Source organism: Rhineura floridana, chromosome 6 (assembly GCF_030035675.1).
Source record: "Rhineura floridana isolate rRhiFlo1 chromosome 6, rRhiFlo1.hap2, whole genome shotgun sequence".
In the NCBI taxonomy this organism is placed as follows: Eukaryota; Metazoa; Chordata; class Lepidosauria; order Squamata; family Rhineuridae; genus Rhineura; species Rhineura floridana.
Genome location: NC_084485.1, coordinates 3,618,501 through 3,632,005, shown reverse-complemented (window position 1 = coordinate 3,632,005; position 13,505 = coordinate 3,618,501).

The window sequence follows — 13,505 nt, the reverse complement described above, 5'->3', positions numbered from 1 at the left end:
TAAAGCAAAGCCACTTGTTTAGCTTTTGGGTAAACACTTTTTGTTGAAGAACCTTTTTGCTGTGTTCACGGCCACGCCCTCTTCATAAGTAGCGGTGGCTTTTAAGAGCTTTATGCTTGATAAAGCATGAAGAACTGTCCCATCCCAACTCATCATGCCCTTATGGTTAGTTCTGAATTGCAGAAGGATAACCCAAGGACAGATTTTCTTGAAGGTTCAATTCACAACAGCAAATCATGCAAAACAACATCCACATCCGGCTACTTTGCTCAACACACTTCCAGTACCTGCAAAATGGCAGTAACATCGACAGATTGAACTGCAGTTGGGCTTATGCCATACCAAGCCAACCACATGTCTGTCTCACCCTTATGATGGGCACTGTGCTTAACCTGCGTAGCCCTTCCTAGACAAGAATAGCTTTATCTATGGGAGAATAGCACCAGATGGGCAGTGGTTCCCAAAAGCTTCCCCCCATGGACCACTTGAAAATTGCTGAGGGTCTTGGTGGACTACTTGATGATTTTTATGGCTTCTTTTGTTTCTCATATATTGTATTTTGAGAGCCAGTGTGGCCTAGTGGTTAGAGTGTTGGACTACGACCTGGGAGGCCAGGGTTTGAATCCCCACACAGCCATGAAGCTCACTGGGTGACCTTGGGCCAGTCACTGCCTGTCAGCCTCAGAGGAAGGCAATGGTGAACCCCCTCTGACCATGAAAAAACTATTCATAGGGTCGCCATAAGTCAAGATTGATTTGAAGGCAGTCCATTTCCATTTTTCATTTTCATATTGTATTTTAATAGAATCATAGAATGGTAAAGTTGGAAGGGGCCTATAAGGCCATCAAGTCCAACCCCTTGCTCAGTGCAGGAATCCAACTTAAAGCACTCCCGACAGATGGCTGTCCAGCTGCCTCTTGAATGCCTCCAGTGTTGGAGAGCCCACCACCTCCCTAGGTCATGGGTTCCATGGTCGTACTGCTCTAACAGTTAGGAAGTTTTTTCTGATGTTCAGTCGAAATCTGGCTTCCTGCAACTTGGGCCCATTGTTCCTTGTCCTGCACTTTGGGACGATTGAGAAGAGATTGTGGCCCTCCTCTGTGTGACAACCTTTCAAGCACTTGAAGAGTGCTGTCATATCTCCCCTCAGTCTTCTCCAGGCTAAACATGCCCAGTTCTTTCAGTCACTCCTCATAGGGCTTTGTTTCCAGTCCCCTGATCATCCTTGTTGCCCTCCTCTGAACCTGTTCCAGTTTCTCTGCATCCTTCTTGAAGTGCGGAGACCAAAACTGGATGCAGTATTCAAGATGAGGCCTAACCAGTGCTGAATAAAGAGGAACCAATAAAACACTATTGTATTACAATTGGAATTCCATAGAATTCTAATTGTAATACAATAATATACAATGGGTTGCATTCAACTAAGTCCTACTCAGAGTAGAGCCATTGCAATTAATGAACCTAAGGTAGTTATATTTATTAACCAGTGGATTTACTCTGAGTAGGACTAGCAGTGAGTACCACTCCATGTGAGAGATAAAAGCAACAAAATACAATTAAAAATCAATATGAATATTCAGTGTGAAGGATGTGCTGCCTCCTGTATTCAACCATAAATCCACAGACACACCATGGATAGCCTGAATGAAGCTGATGGACCACTGGTGGTCCATGGACCACAGTTTGGGATCCCCTGATCTAAGGGACTTAGGGATGGAAGAGAATTTCATTTGGTCTACATTTTTAAGTGAACTGACTTAATTTGCAGTTTCCAGACATTCTCCATCATTTTAGTGTGAATTTCTCCAAATAAACACATTTTAGTGTTGCGTAGTGGTTAGAGTGTTGGACTACGACCTGGCAGACCAGGGTTCAATTCCCCACACAGCCATGAAGCTTACTGGGTGACCCTGGGCCAGTCACTGCCTCTCAGCCTCAGAGGGAGGCAATGGTAAACCCTCTCTGAATACCACTTACCATGAACACCCTATGAATAGAGTATCCAAAATGCTGCCACTTTACAGAACTGATTTCTTACAAGAGCAGAACAAGTACTATGTGGCACCCATAACATGGAAAGCACAGCTTGAACTTGGCCTGGTAGCAAATCAGCAACCAATGCCGATTTCAGAGCAGAGATATTATGTGCTGATAGAATCTCACTCTCGAGAGAGCCAGGGTGGTACTGGATGGTGCTGGATGATGTCCTGGAGACCAGCGTTTGAATCCCCACACAGCCATGAAGCTCACGGAGTGACCGTGGGCCAGTCACTGCCTCTCAGCCTCAGAGGGAGGCAATGCTTAACCACCTCTGAATACCGCTTACCATGAAAACCCTATTCGTAGGGTCGCCATAAGTCGGCATCGACTTGAAGGCGGTACATTTACATTATTTTGTAGGCAGTTTTGACAAAAATACACATTTTTGCAAGCCATTTCTCATCATATCATGTCTTTTTGCATGTTATTTTCACTCATGTATTCATTCTTATTCACACTTTCCCCTAATATATGCATTTTTATAAATACTGTTTAATTGGCGAACTGCATCCCAAAATTCTATAAATGCGAATTTCGAAGGACGCCTGTGTTTCGGTTCTCATATTGTCTTGGAAAGTTTGAATTTGATAAATTCTGCTTGAAATGCGAACTGGATTGAAATTCTCACCCACCTTCTTGCTGGCCCCATAGAACTATGCAGCAAAGCCAAGCTTTTGAAAATAAAAGAAGCAGATTTAGGACAAACATTAGGAATATTATCCTGGCTTTGACAGCTATTCTGAGACAGAAAAAGCTGCTTAGAGAGGCTGAATAATCAAGGTAGGGGCTATCGTATTCCTGCACTGGATTCCTGCATTGAGCAGGGGGTTGGACTTGATGGCCTTATAGGCCCCTTCCAACTCTACTATTCTATGATAGTACACTGGGTAGAGCACGTGTTTTGCACGGAGGATGTTCCTGATTCTATCTAATTATAGGTATCACGCTTGGCCAAGAGCTCAGAGACTTACAACAGGCCAGTGGCGGCTAGTGACTCCATGTCAGTGGAACAGTGGAATCCGCTCTAAGTTTTAATGCAAACTTTCATGGACTTGTCCAAGGTTCTGAAGCACCTTGAACAGCGCCTTGAAAGCTCAGATTAAAACCTGGAGTGGACTCCACTGCCCCACTGACATGGAGCTACCAGTTGCCACTGCAACAGGCATCCCTGATGCATTTACTCTGTGCTTCATTCAAGCATAGGGAGATAAGTATTGGCATCCGACAGCAACAACATGGCATGCGTGGGAGCTTTCCCTCCCTCCTCAGTCCTGGATTGCAGAGATTGTATTGGACAGATCATCTGAACAAGTGGGCTCCGAAACGCCCTCTCCCCCTGAATAGAGCTCAGACGGCACCGTGGTACACTCCACTGTTGCGAATTCTAAGGCTAGAGCGCCGGTGGCGGAAATCTCGCTCTGACGATGATTGGAAACGGGTTAGAGCGGCTGCGGCAGCCTACCATGTGGCAATAAGGGCAGCAAAAAAGGATTTGTATGCTGCCTCTATTGCATCTGCAGAGTGCTGTCCCAGGAGACTGTTCCAAGTGGTCTGGAGCCTGGTCAGTCCAGTTGCCCCGGAACCGATGGAACATGCTAAGGCCTCCTGTGATGAGTTTGCAAAGCACTTTATGGAGAAAATCGATCGTATTAAGAGTGCTATTCCATGCGCTGTGGACACAGTCAGCAAGCCAGAGGCGGCCAGTGGTGCTCCAGTGGTGTGGGATCGGTTGCAGCTTCTTCCTTCTGATGAAGTGGACAAGGTGCTTTCAACCTTAAAGCCAACCACTTGCTTACTCGACCCTTGCCCATCGTGGCTCATTATGAGCTGCAAGGACAGACTGGGTGAGGGAATCAAGATGGTGGTAAATACGTCCCTGGAAGAGGGAGTAATGCCATCAGCTCTCAAGGAGGCAGTAATAAAACCAATTCTAAAGAAGCCCTCCTTGGATCCCCAAGATCTGAACAACTTTCACCCAGTCTCAAATCTGCCATTCGTGGGCAAGGCGATTGAGCGGGTGGCGGCAAAGCAGTTGCAGGTGCATTTGGAGGAAGCAGATTATCTGGATCCATTTCAATCAGGCTTCAGGCCTGGACATGGGACTGAAACGGCCTTGGTCGCCTTGGTGGATGATATGAGGAGGGCATTGGATGGGGTGAATGCACCTTCCTTGTCCTCCTGGATCTCTCAGTGGCTTTTGATACCGTTGACCACGGTATCCTTCTGGACCGCCTGAAGAGGTTAGGCATAGGGGGCACTGTATTGCAGTGGTTCTGTTCCTTCCCCTCTGGTAGGTACCAGAGAGTGGCATTGGGGGATGAGGTTTCGGAACCTTGGCCTCTCACTTGTGGTGTGCCACAGGGCTCCATCCTCTCCCTGATGCTGTTCAACATCTATATAAAGCCGCTGGGGGCTGTCATCAGAAGATTTGGGCTGCAGTGTCACCAGTATGCGGATGACACACAGCTCTGTCTCTCATTCAAATCTTCACTGAGGTTGGCTGTAGAAACCCTGTCCAAGTGCCTGGAGTCGGTGAGTGGCTGGATGGGAAAGAATAAGCTGAAGCTGAACCCTGACAAAACCGAGGTACTGTTTGTGGGAGACAAGGGAAGGTTGGGGGATGTTGACCTGGTGCTCAATCCTGCTGATCAAGAACCTCTTAAAACAGAACTCAATACTCTAATTCCATATTCCTCCTCATCTAATTATATCAAACCTCAACTTCAACAATCTAAAGTGATTTTGGGCAATTCTGAATCGACTGAGACACAAAAATCCAAATTATGGGAATTGGTCCTAACCAAGGAAAAAATAGCTATAACAAATTTTCCTAAGCCCAAAGGAGCTTTAACTCAGATTCAACGAAGGAAGCACTTTCAATCTGTAATGAAACATATTATTCCAACACTAGACTGGTTCATAGAGATTGCTTCGATAGAGTATCTTTTCTATAACTATATAGAAGCAAGAGCTATAGTTACATTTCATGATAACAAAATGGCCAGCTTCCTATACAAAAATAGAAACTTACTCCTTTCACAGAATTTAGGGTATTATAGAGTCTTTGAAAATGTAGCCCCAATACAAAGTCTACTTTCTCTGACTCTAAATGACCTTAAACATCGACCTTCAGAACTGAACGTGAGGACAAGGGATCTGCTCTCCCAGCCGATGACCCCTGAAGATATAGATACGGATGCTGCAAGGTTCCAAGAGGCCCACGGGGCAACTGCTCTTCCAGCTGCTCCAAGTGAGGAAGGAATGTTTGATGTCCCGGAACAACGGCATTTGCTTGAATCATACTCTGCATTGAAAATAGAAGCACAATTAGAAATTTTGGAGAATCTTGAAAATTTAGTGACTATCTTAAAAGCGAAAAGAAAGGACCAAGCTGATGATACTCACATTGGATTGACGATCCGACGAGTGAATCCAGAACTTTTAGAAGCGTTAGATCCGCCCCTCTTACATTGTGCTGGAAAAGAGAGTGAGGATCCTTGTGAGATATTTGTACAGGGGAATTCTAAACCAGAACTAAACACGCATATTCCAACAATGCCTAATCCCTCGGGACAATCTGCCACTGAGTATCCCCTGGAATTGAAGGCCAAGGAAAAAGTGTCATCAGGGGATTTTTCTGCCCCTTGGCCTATTGAAATCTGACAAAGCCCTCCCTCAAATTCACACCAACTAAAGATCATTTCCTGGAATATAGCAGGATGGAAGAATAAAGATCTAGACCCTTATATCACTGATTTTCTAGCTCAATTTGACATTGTATGCTTACAAGAAACCTGGTCAACGGCTGAGCCTCATCTAAATAACTATGCCCCTTTTTATTTAAAGGCTACCCAGAGTTCCAGAGGTGGTCGTCCAAAAGGTGGCAACTGTTTATTTGTATCAACCAAAATTAATGCTCAAATTGTCAAATCTAGCTCTGGCTCTAATTATAAAACTGCCCTGCTATACTGTATTGCTTGTCGATGTATACTTACCTCCAAGTAAAGATAAAACAACTGCCATCGACAAGGTCCTAAGCTTGGAAGGGTATTTAGAGAATCTAATTGCTACATACCCCGAAGCTTCACTGATAGTCGCTGGTGATTTCAATGCTAGACTAGGCGTGTGTGATACCGCTTTATACAATAAATACCAAATGATTCCTCCCATAATAGAAGGCCTCTTTAACATACCTCCAAGACAATCAAGAGATAGGGGAATAAATCATACTGGCATCTATTTGATGCAAAAACTAACTAATTTAAATTTAGTACTTCTAAATGGTCGTACTTTTGGGGATCTTGAAGGGGAATTTACTTATTTATCCCCAAGACATCCCTGATCGACCTAGTCTTTGTATCGCAAGAACTTTTTCATCTAGTGGATAATTTCAATGTGGAAGATCGCCCGGAGAGCGACCACCGACCCTTAAACACTGTTCTTAACTGCAATGCTACATCTCTATTACTAGACTACCTGACATTTACTAAAAAGGAGGTAGACATCCGCCCGGGAAGGCTGAGATGGATACCCAAATTAGAGAATGAGTTAAATGCATGGTTAAATTCTTCACCTATTTTAATGATAAGAGAATTTATCACTGCAACATCTTCTCCTGACGACCCTTCACCCTACTTCCAAGAACTAATAGTTTCCTTCCAAAAATCACTTTTAACAACTTCTAACTGCAATAGGAAAAATGCTCAAAAAAAATCAAAATCATGGTTCGACCAAGAATGTCGTGAAAATAAAAAACAATTAGTATTAACTTATAAAACTTACAAAATAAATAGATCACCTGAACATTTATTAATCTACTTTATGGCAAGGAAACATTATAAGAATTTGCTTAAAAAGAAAAAGAAAACAGAATTGAATAAATCCTGGCTACGCCTACTACATGCCTCCAAGTCAAAAAATTCTACCCTATTCTGGAGACTTGTCTCGTACAACTGGCCATAACCTCTATCCAACTTAGATTGCCACATCTCTCCAGCTGTCTGGGAGAATTATTTTGCCAGACTATACCAACAGAAAATTGATAATGGTGCTGCAATACAGTACCCGGAAGATGAAATTCCTGAATGGGCTCCTGTTACTATACCGGAGGTCCTCGAATTAATTGCCAAACTTAAGCTGAGGAAAGCCCCCGGTAGTGATAATATCCCAGCAGAAGTGTTCAAATTAAATCCGGAATGGTGGGCCCCTTTATTAGCTGCTCTGTTTCCTTACATTAACCGCTCAATGAAAATCCCCAAAGAGTGGGGCCTTGCAATAATTATCCCGATATATAAAAAAGGCATTCATACTGATCCAGCCAACTATAGACCAATAAGTCTTCTGAATATAATCAGCAAACTTTATGCGACCCTTTTATATGGAAAATTGAATGCCTGGGTAGAGCAAAAGAACCTACTGGCCCAGGAACAAGCAGGCTTTAGGCCTGGACGTTCAACCATTGACCAGGCCTTAATTCTTTACCATTTAATATCTAAATACTCGACTAAGCCTGATACCATGATGTACACAGCTTTCGTTGACCTTAGATCAGCGTTTGATTCCATCTCTCGTGAAAAATGCCTTGGATATTGATAAAAGACTGCTTTTATTGATTCGAGGACTATACTCGGACACATCCCTACGGGTTAGATGCAATAACAAGGGCCACCTATCTAACCCTATCCCCACGTTTAAAGGGGTTAAGCAGGGATGTGTTTTAGCCCCTTTACTATTTAACCTATATATTAATGGTATAGTCGGAAAAGTTACTTTTTTGAACTACAACTCCCATCAGCCCCAGCCAGCATAGCCACTGGATTGGGCTGATGGGACTTGTAGTTCAAAAAAGTAACTTTTCCAAGCTCTGGGTATAGTAGATTCCTTGGCCACTATCTCTGGACTTTATATCTGGACTTTATATCTGGACTTTAAAACAAAGTCCAGAGGGTCACATCACTCGAAAATGCTTGGAAGTTGTTTAAAAACACTATATTAGAAGCTCAACTGGAGTGCATACCGCAGATCAGAAAAGGTACCGCCAGGGCCAAGAAGATGCCAGCATGGTTAACGAGCAAAGTCAAGGAAGCTCTTAGAGGCAAAAAGTCTTCCTTCAGAAAATGGAAGTCTTGTCCAAATGAAGAAAATAAAAAAAAACACAAACTCTGGCAAAAGAAATGCAAGAAGACAATAAGGGATGCTAAAAAAGAATTTGAGGAGCACATTGCTAAGAACATAAAAACCAACAACAAAAAATTCTATAAATACATTCAAAGCTGGAGACCATCTAGGGAGACAATTGGACCCTTGGATGATAAGGGAGTCAAAGGTGTACTAAAGAACGATAAGGAGATTGCAGAGAAGCTAAATGAATTCTTTGCATCTGTCTTCACAGTGGAAGATATAGGGCAGATCCCTGAACCTGAACTAACATTTGCAGGAAGGGATTCTGAGGAACTAAGACAAATAGTGGTAACGAGAGAGGAAGTTCTAAGCTTAATGGACAATATAAAAACTGACAAATCACCAGGCCCGGATGGCATCCACCCGAGAGTTCTCAAAGAACTCAAAGGTGAAATTGCTGATCTGCTAACTCAAATATGTAACTTGTCCCTCGGGTCCTCCTCCGTGCCTGAGGACTGGAAAGTGGCAAATGTAACGCCAATCTTCAAAAAGGGATCCAGAGGGGATCCCGGAAATTACAGGCCAGTTAGCTTAACTTCTGTCCCTGGAAAACTGGTAGAAAGTATTATTAAAGCTAGATTAACTAAGCACATAGAAGAACAAGCCTTGCTGAAGAGAGCCAGCATGGCTTCTGCAAGGGAAAGTCCTGTCTCAGTAACCTATTAGAATTCTTTGAGAGTGTCAACAAGCATATAGATAGAGGTGATCCAGTGGACATAGTGTACTTAGACTTTCAAAAAGCGTTTGACAAGGTACCTCACCAAAGGCTTCTCAGGAAGCTTAGCAGTCATGGAATAAGAGGAGAGGTCCTCTTGTGGATAAGGAATTGGTTAAGAAGCAGAAAGCAGAGAGTAGGAATAAACGGACAGTTCTCCCAATGGAGGGCTGTAGAAAGTGGAGTCCCTCAAGGATCGGTATTGGGACCTGTACTTTTCAACTTGTTCATTAATGACCTAGAATTAGGAGTGAGCAGTGAAGTGGCCAAGTTTGCTGACGACACTAAATTGTTCAGGGTTGTTAAAACAAAAAGGGATTGCGAAGAGCTCCAAAAAGATCTCTCCAAACTGAGTGAATGGGCAGAAAAATGGCAAATGCAATTCAATATAAACAAGTGTAAAATTATGCATATTGGAGCAAACAATCTGAATTTCACATATACGCTCATGGAGTCTGAACTGGCGGTGACCGACCAGGAGAGAGACCTCGGGGTTGTGGTGGACAGCACGATGAAAATGTCGACCCAGTGTGCGGCAGCTGTGAAAAAGGCAAATTCCATGCTAGCAATAATTAGGAAAGGTATTGAAAATAAAACAGCCGATATCATAATGCCGTTGTATAAATCGATGGTGCGGCCGCATTTGGAATACTGCGTACAGCTCTGGTCGCCTCATCTCAAAAAGGATATTCTAGAGTTGGAAAAGGTTCAGAAGAGGGCAACCAGAATGATCAAGGGGATGGAGCGACTCCCTTACGAGGAAAGGTTGCAGCATTTGGGGCTTTTTAGTTTAGAGAAAAGGCGGGTCAGAGGAGACATGATAGAAGTGTATAAAATTATGCATGGCATTGAGAAAGTGGATAGAGAAAAGTTCTTCTCCCTCTCTCATAATACTAGAACTCGTGGACATTCAAAGAAGCTGAATGTTGGAAGATTCAGGACAGACAAAAGGAAGTACTTCTTTACTCAGCGCATAGTTAAACTATGGAATTTGCTCCCACAAGATGCAGTAATGGCCACCAGCTTGGATGGCTTTAAAAGAAGATTAGACAAATTCATGGAGGACAGGGCTAGCTACTAGCCATGATGGCTGTGCTCTGCCACCCTAGTCAGAGGCAGCATGCTTCTGAAAACCAGTTGCCGGAAGCCTCAGGAGGGGAGAGTGTTCTTGCACTCGGGTCCTGCTTGCGGGCTTCCCCCAGGCACCTGGTAGGCCACTGTGAGAACAGGATGCTGGACTAGATGGGCCACTGGCCTGATCCAGCAGGCTCTTCTTATGTTCTTATGTTCTTATGTTCTCTGCTCATGCACCGATACTGGCTGGTAGTCCCAGGTCCATACTTTTATACGCTAACGATATAGTTTTGCTGGCAAGATCCGTGGTTGGCCTTAGAAGACTCTTAGCAGCTCTGACTACATTTTGCTCAAACGAACTGCTGCCTATTAATTATGAGAAAACTAAGGTTTTAATATTCACCAAAAAAAGACCGAAACATCGCTGGCAAATTAAGGGTCACTCAATTGAACAAATAAATACTGTTATGTATTTAGGCCTAACATTTCAATCCACTGGATCATGGCAAATGCAGATCAAGGCAACGATCTGGAATGCTAAAAAAACACTGAAAACCTTGTTATCATATTTTTTCAATAAAGGGGGGCAGCTTATTATTCCAGCAATTAAAGTATTCACTGCTGAAGTAATTCCTCAATTACTCTATGGAATACAAGTCACCACCCATGAGAACTTTTCTGCTTTGGAATCATTACAAAATTCTTTTTTGAGGACTATATTTGTGGTCCCTAAATGTATTCCCAGTTTTATTCTTAGACTTGAGGCTGGATTACCAACTATAGAATCTAAGATCTGGACTTCGAGAATTTCCACTTGGTTGAAATTGAAATTTGATCCCATTGGGCTTTCTCCCCAAATTCTTCGAGATAATTTTCAATCTCCTTGGGAGAAGTTGATAATAGATAAATTCCAGAATCTGGGCTTTTCTATCCCTGTGATCCAAGAAATGAAAAGCCAAGATGAATGTCTCACAAAGAATCAAAGACATCGATTACCAACTCCATCTAATGCAAGTCAGGAAACATAGATATAACCCGAGATTTCTATCCCCAATGCCATACTTGTCTAATCTCACCATTCCCAGTCACCGCAGAGCATTTTCCCTCGCAAGAATGAATATTCTACCATCAATGCTTCTGGATGGTAGATATAATAAAATCCCATACTGTGATAGGAAATGTCCCTGCGGTGAGGATGAGGTAGAAACTATTGCCCACGTCTGACTACGTTGTCCTTACTATCATGATCTTAGAAGTCAAATAATTAAACCTATCCTAGACCTCATACCTGGTAGAAGTGAGGATAAGAGTTTAGAATATCTACTTGGAGATCATCAACAACTTACTACAGAGAAAGTTGCTACAGTTTGTGTAATTGCTATTCTATTTAGGAGGAATCGGGTAAATGACCCTTGAAATTGAGTCTTTTCTGGCTTTCCTTGTCTATTTTTAATTATGTCGGGATGAGTTTTAGAAATTTTAATTAACATGTTTGTTATTCTATATTAATATTAGGATCTGCATTCTTATCACTGTAACGAATAATAATGAATAATGAATATTTTATTTGGATCCGGAAACTAATTCCTGATTAGCTCTTAATTTGAATATGCCTGTATTTTAATAATTGTTTTATGATATGTGTTCTACTTTTATACTGGTCATCGGCCGTAATAAAACTGATTGATTGATTGATTGTATTTTTAATGGTTTTACTGCATTTTTAAAAAAATATATATTTGTTGTAAACTGCTTTGATTTTTTTAAAAAACGAAACAGCTGTATACAAATATTTTATTTATTATTTTATTTATATCCCGCCCTTCTTCCCATTAATAAATGAAAATTAATCACAATTTTAGGATGAATTTTGCCTAATATACACGTTTTTGCAAAGCAGCTTCCCCTTATAATGCATTTTTGTATTTTATTTTCGTAAATGTATGAATTTGTCTGTGCATTTTACCTTGGTAATGCATTTCTGCACACGTTACTTGGCTGTAAAACTGCACTGCAAAGTCTGGAGAAGTTCAAACTTTGAAAGACAGCAGTGCTTTGGTTTGTGTCTAGTTCCTGAAAGTGCTAATTAGGTAAATTTGACTTTGAATGCAAACTGAATCTAATTCCTTCCCAATCTCTTGTTGTAGCCATTGAAGTCATCTAGTTAGCGCAGGGACTTCTGCCTGCAAAATAGGACTTCTCCCTCTCCTGTGCAGGCCTGCATCCCCCCCAAATCTGTTGTGGAAATTCCCCCCAATCCTCTTGAGCATATTGGAGGGGGTATATGAGGAGATGAAAGTGAGAGCAAGCCCCATGGCACAGATGGAACTCCTTGCACTAATGGGCTCCCACACTTCCAAAATCTATGTACCACCAAGACACTGATGGCTGCAAATTTCCATGTTGAACAGTTTACTGGTGAGGGCCACTGAGGGGCCATGGAAGAGGAGCCAGAGAAACTGCATAAGGCCAAAATTGCTTTCTGGTGTGACGGGCAAGTGAATCCAAAAGTTCCATTGTAGCCAGCATGTAAGCAGCTGACAGGGCCAACCTTATGCAACGAGGAAAGTTTTTTGGCAAGCATGGGATTAAGATGTTAAAAGATGGGAAACGGCTCTGAAAGCAAATATAAGTGTTTGTTTATAATAGATGGATGGCTGAACAGCTGGGGAACTCAGGGGAAAGAATGTTTACCCAGAAACACATTGTTCTTGCACCCTTTGCCAGAGCATCATGGAGTGTTTAAATAATATCTGTTAGTTTAAATTCTCCTCCTCATCTGTCTCAACAAAAAAGAGGAGCAGAGGTTTTTAATTCACATATCCAGGCACATCATAAGACAGACACATACCTCCTTTTAAAAAGGTCTTTTGGAAATAAACTGACTATTAGGAAACAATTTCCAGAGGGGTAGCCATGTTTGTCTGTGGCAGAAAAAAAGAGTTTTGTGGTACCTTGAAAGCTAAGAAATAAAATATGCTAGGTATAAGCCTAGTAGAAAAAGGCTGGGATATAATGACTCAGAGGCTGAGCTATGACTCAGGAAGTGCCTGCCCCGAACTAACCCAGTGCCAACCATTCCCTTTCAGCCTAAGTCCTCCATTTGCAATATGGGGCTACTAACAGTGGCCTACCTCACAAAGGCAGTGAGAGACAGTGTGGTGTAGTGGTTAGAGTGCTGGACTGAGACTGGGGAGGCCCAGGTCAAAATTCTCACCCAGCCATGAAGCTTACTGAGTGAATTTGTCCCAGTCACTCTGCCTTCTCAGCCTAACCTACCTCACAGTGTTGTTGTGAGAATAAAACGGAGGGAGAACTATGAGCTCCTTGGAGGAAAGGCAAGATAGGACAGTCATAAATAAAATATTGTAAGGATTACTGAGATAATGAAGATATTTACAAACTCTAAAATGCTAAAACAAGAAATAGTATTTTAGTACTTTGCAAATTAGAAATGTGCTATAGATTGCTAGCAGTCTCTGCTGAGTCCTGAAG